The sequence below is a fragment of the Strongylocentrotus purpuratus genome, unplaced genomic scaffold, assembly GCF_000002235.5.
Source record: "Strongylocentrotus purpuratus isolate Spur 01 unplaced genomic scaffold, Spur_5.0 spur5_scaffold_21, whole genome shotgun sequence".
Lineage (NCBI taxonomy): Eukaryota > Metazoa > Echinodermata > Echinoidea > Camarodonta > Strongylocentrotidae > Strongylocentrotus > Strongylocentrotus purpuratus.
In genome coordinates this window covers 5,038,754-5,044,294 of record NW_022145607.1, presented here as the reverse complement: position 1 = coordinate 5,044,294, position 5,541 = coordinate 5,038,754, and positions in this window count along the sequence as shown.

Below are 5,541 nucleotides of genomic sequence, written 5' to 3'. Positions count from 1 at the left end.
TTCACTATCCTATTCAACTTTGCTCTGTTTTTCCCACTAAGGCTGTTAAACCACCCTTACAAAGTGTCCGCTTACCCCCCCCCCCCCCCCCCCACTGAGCGACTTTTCGGCCGGCGCGATTTTCAAATTTTCGGGAGCAAAAAAAAAGAAAGTTGGGCCCCCTCCCCTAAGAAATCCTGGATCCGCGCCTGGATAGTTGTATGATGAGCTTCAGTGAAACGTGGTTTTCTCCAAGGGATTCTGAAAGTAGCACTGCAATAGAGGGTTTTACTTGTGTTAGAAACGACCGTACATCAGCTAGACTCTGGAAAGTCTACGGGAGGAGGAGTGTGGGCTTATGTGAATGAGAGGTGGTGCAATGCTAGTAATATCTCAGTCAAAGCTCATCACTGTTCACAAGATATTGAATTGCTCTGTATTGGTATACGACCACATTACTTACCAATGGAATTCACTCAATTATATGCAGGGGCGTCGCTAGACCTTTTTCAGTGGGGGGGGGGGGGGGGTGTAGAGGCCAACGATTACCGACAAAACTAGCTAGCTGGATTATCTATAGTACTTGCGTATGCGCAAATGGTCATTTCCCTCGACGACATAAATATACGAATTATTTCGTCAATTTAGTCAGCATCATAGCTATATATTTTAATGCAGGCGCGGAGCTAGGATCTTATTTTAGGGAGGGGCGCTGGTGAGTAAGCGAATCAATTTTGCGCGCTCATTAGGGGGTGTGGGTGATAGGCCTCCCGGGCGACCCGCTGAAGCTTAGACGTTCCCTTAAATTATTAGGAAAAGAAGACGATTTATTGTACCGTTCTCGACTATTAATCCTTGTCTGAATTCAGTTTCTCCCCCTCCCGCGCAAAGCGCAGAAGCTTTGACGTTTCATTAAATTATGAGAAAAAGCAGACGATTCGGTGTACCGTTTTCGACTGTTAATCCTTGTCTGAATGATGTTTCTCCCCCTCGCGCGAAGCGCGGAAGCTTTGACGTTTCCTTAAATTATTAGAGAAAGAAGACGATTCGTTGTACCGTTTTCGACTGTTAATCCTTGTCTGAATGATGATTCTCCCCCTCGCGCGAAGCGCGGAAGCTTTGACGTTTCCATAAATTATTAGAGGAAGCAGTTGATTCGTTGTACCGTTTTCGACTGTTAATCCTTGTCTGAATGATGTTTCTCCCCCTCTTTATAAGCCCTATATATCTGAATTCAGTTTCTCCCTCTCGCGCGAAGCGCGGAAGCTTGGACGTTTCCATAAATTAGTAGAGGAAGCAGTTGATTCGTCGTACCGTTTTCGACTGTTAATCCTTGTCTGAATGATGTTTCTCCCCCTCGCGCGAAGCGCGGAAGCTTTGACGTTTCCTTAAATTATTAGAGAAAGAAGACGATTCGTTGTACCGTTTTCGACTGTTAATCCTTGTCTGAATGATGATTCTCCCCCTCACGCGAAGCGCGGAAGCTTTGACGTTTCCATAAATTATTAGAGGAAGCAGACGATTCGGTGTACCGTTTTCGACTCTTAATAAGCCCTAATTGTCTGAATTCGGTTTCCCCCTCCCGCGCAAAGCGCGAAAGCTTTGACGTTTCATTAAATTATTAGAGAAAGTAAACGATTCGTTGAACCGTACTCGTCTCTTAATCCTTATCTGAATGAAGTTTCTCCCTCCCGCACGAGGCGCGAAAGTTTTGACGTTTCATTAAATTATTAGAGAAAGAAGACGATTCGTTGTACCGTTTTCGACTCTTTATAAGCCTTAATTATCTGAATTCAGTTTCCCCCTTTCGCGCGAAGCGCGGAAGCTTTGACGTTTCATTAAATGATTAGAGAAAGAAGACGATTCGTTGCACCGTTTTCGACTCTTAATAAGCCATATTTATCTGAATTCAGTTCTCCCCCTCTCGTGCGAAGCGCGGAAGCTTTGAGGTTTCCTTAAATTATTAGAGAAAGCAGATGATTCGTTGTACCGTTTTCGACTCTAAATAAGACCTATCTGTCTGAATTCAGTTTCCCCCTTTACCGCGAAGTGCGGAAGCTTTGACGTTTTATTAAATTATTAGAGGAAGCAGACGATTCGTTGTACCGTTTTTTGACTCGTATTTATCCCTATTTATCTGAATTCAGTGCCCCCTCTCGCGCGAAGCGCGGAAGCTTTGAGGTTTCCTTAAATTGTTAGAGAAAGCAGATGATTCGTTGTACTGTTTTCGACTCTTAATAAGACCTATTTGTCTGAATTCAGTTTCCCCCTTTACCGCGAAGCGCGGAAGCTTTAACGTTTCCTTAAATTATTAGAGAAAGCAGATGATTCGTTGTACCGTTTTCGACTCGTCTAAATGAAGTTTTCCCCTCCCGCGCGAAGCGCGGAATTTTCGGCGTTTTATCAAAATATAGAGAAAGGAAGACGATTCGTCGTACCGTTGTTGACTCTTAATCCTTGTTTGAATTTAGTTTCCCGAAAATTTTAAACCTCTGATTTCTTTAGCTGATATTATAGGAAAGTGAAACTTCGAGAAAATACAAGTATTGTACTTGTAGTCACTCTCGAAGTCGTCACAGCGGATAAACAGTCACAGTTTGAAGGGGAAAAAACTTGTCCCGACCGACAATATACATCTCACCGACTTCAAACTTCTGCATTGATATAGTAGGCCTACACGAGGATTGATCAAGAATACCGACACAGCTGACCCGACACAGCAACATATTTACCCGTGTCTCTCTTGCTCTCTCGACGAGACGACTCAACCCAACAACCCCCCTCTCTCTTTTACACCCACTCCTCCTCTCTCAGGCCCTTACCTCCCCTCTCTCTCCTCTCTTTCATCCCCCGTTTCTTTTGTTTCACTTTTTTCTTCTTTTTTTCCTTTTCTTTCTTTCCTTTCTTTTCCTTTCTTTCCTCTCCTCCTCTTTTTCTTCTTTCTCTTTCTTTCTTCTCTTTTCTTTCCTTTCTTTTCCTTTCTTTCCTTTCTTTTCCTTTTCTTTTTTCTTTTCCTTTCCCTCTCTTTTTTTCCCTCCCCCTTTTCTCTTTTTTCCCGACGGCAGCGCAATTTTACCGACAATATCCTGACAGGTGGGGGTGTCGCACCCCCACACCCCCCCCCTTTGGCGACGCCCCTGGAAATAGTGGTCCATAACGTAGCCCTTGCTCTTGCACAGGGATTGAAATTGCAAGGGCGTGGTTGAGTAGAAGCAAGGTCGTTACATACAGTTATTTGGTTTATTCAGATATTTTGTATTGTATCTTGTGTAACATGAATGATGTACTCAATCTGTCATTGTTATTTTTATCTGTATTTGCAGATCGAAACAAAAAGCTTTACAGTGTAATGGGCCCATAGTTAGGTCGGTGACAACGAGCTCAGAATCAAAATGAAAACGAAACAGCTCGGATATACATTTGAAGTCCACTTTATTATTTATAAACTCAGCCGAAGCTCCAGTAGTTCAAACGAAGTTTATTTATTTAAGGACATTTTAAAATAGCTCATTCTCTCAGAGGCTGGGCGGCCCTATAGATCGAGCGAATTAAGCAGGACATCTCGCACATGGCATTTAAATACTCAGGCGCCCGACGAGGTTTTAAAGTCACATGATCTTATTAGCCAATCAGGAGGACTCTTACGAAGACAACCAATTACAGGATATAAAAAATGATCTTTAGGTCACCCAACCTCGAGATCAGTTCAATGTACCAATCAAGATAGAAGTTATACATTCAATTAGATATTACCAGTCACAAAGCACAATAGATAGTGTGGTTTGGACTATGTACCGAAGAAACTAGGAGGAGCCTACAGCCCCGCGAGAATGTAAGATCCCCGGAAAAACAGTCTATTGTCTAACGTGTTTATCGGAAATAATGCAGAAATTCAAGTCCAGGGGTTGTTTACCCGTTCCTAGGATACTATCGGGAACATAATTAATGCTGTTCAACTTTTAGATGTATACAAAGTCAAACTAATAAGCGTACAAATGGTCAAGTTAACCCAACTCCTTTATTGCTATAGCGCCCCCTTAGGTCAATGTTTTGCCCAATTCAGGGTATATCTCCATTTACGGCTGGACTCCCAAACTTCTATTTTTCCTTTTCTTCAACTATTCATACAGGATACCCTTTTATAACCTGGATAGAGAATAGCAATAGAAGCAACAATGCCGGCAAACCCGGCACGTTATATATGGATTATCTATGATAGGTTGTAGATATACGGTAATTTTGAACTATTTTGTATCTTAATTGTGCAATTAATGTATTCGATTTTGTTTGTTGAGAGAAAAAGAATAAAATAACATTCCAAATCAATAACAACAACAAAATCAATCCCCCCAATAAAGAAACACACCAGCCACTATGAAACTCCCATGTACCATGCACACTGTTCGAGGCACCTGTAAAATTATGGATCTTCAGTGATAGGTCCCTCAGAAACTAGTGCTAAGCCAGTCACAGATAATTTATGATTTCAACTGAAGCATCTCAGTGCATAGTGCATTGATTTTTATTCAAATTTCGTTTTTTTTTTCCCCCTCTCCATATTTGATCAACATTGTGTTTTTGGCACTTGAGCTATCGTTGGATTGATGGATGCGGTTAACAGCGTTGGTGTATTATGTGGATTTATCATATTTAGATTCTGAGTATTGGCAGCGAATGAAATCATTTTGAAAAGGATGCAATTCACTGTTGTACACAATAACTGTCAGTTATTAATATATTCTCTATTTCTCCATCTCTCTCTCTCTCTCTCTCGGACATAAACAAATATAAATATAATATAGGGCTTTGATTAAGACAACTTGAACATTTTATCAGTATTGAACAGGGGAAAAGAAATGGGTACGAAAATAATCAAAAACGAACATCTAAGATACCTACTAAATGTTCATTCGTGATGGAAACGAACGCAGGTATGTTAAAATGTGAAATAATTATTTATAGAGGGATGATCAATCAATTCTTTGACGTTGATTGATTCGTTGAATATTACACGAATATGATGACGTGTCGGTTACGAACGGCGGGCTTCGACATCTACTCAATCCATCAAAAAATAAGAAATCTAGCTGTAATAAATACACAGACAAGAAAGGTTTAAAAAAAGATAGATGCCAGAATGATGACATTCACGAGGATTGAAATTTTGATTAAAAAATAATCAAACTGTGTTCGGAGGTCATATGTATTACGATTTAAGAAAGGTTTATCTACCAGCATGTTGTTGAACACTATTTTCAATATCAGTCGGTTATGAGCATATGGTCATGGCAGGTTTCGTCCTTGTAGAACCTTTACACACTCTTGCAAATGCTGCATCAGTAAAACTATAAACTATATTTCATAACGACCATGCCCCCCACGGACATTCTTTTCACATCTTAGGAACCTCCTAAGATACAAGAATTCGACATAGCAAAATACAAAAAAAAATATTATAACCATTGCTTTTGGCTAATCCCTTTTCGCTACCAATGTGCCCTCCCCGCCCTCTCCGTGAGGTTAACCGAAAAACAAAGGTAGAGAGATAAACCCTACTGTTCA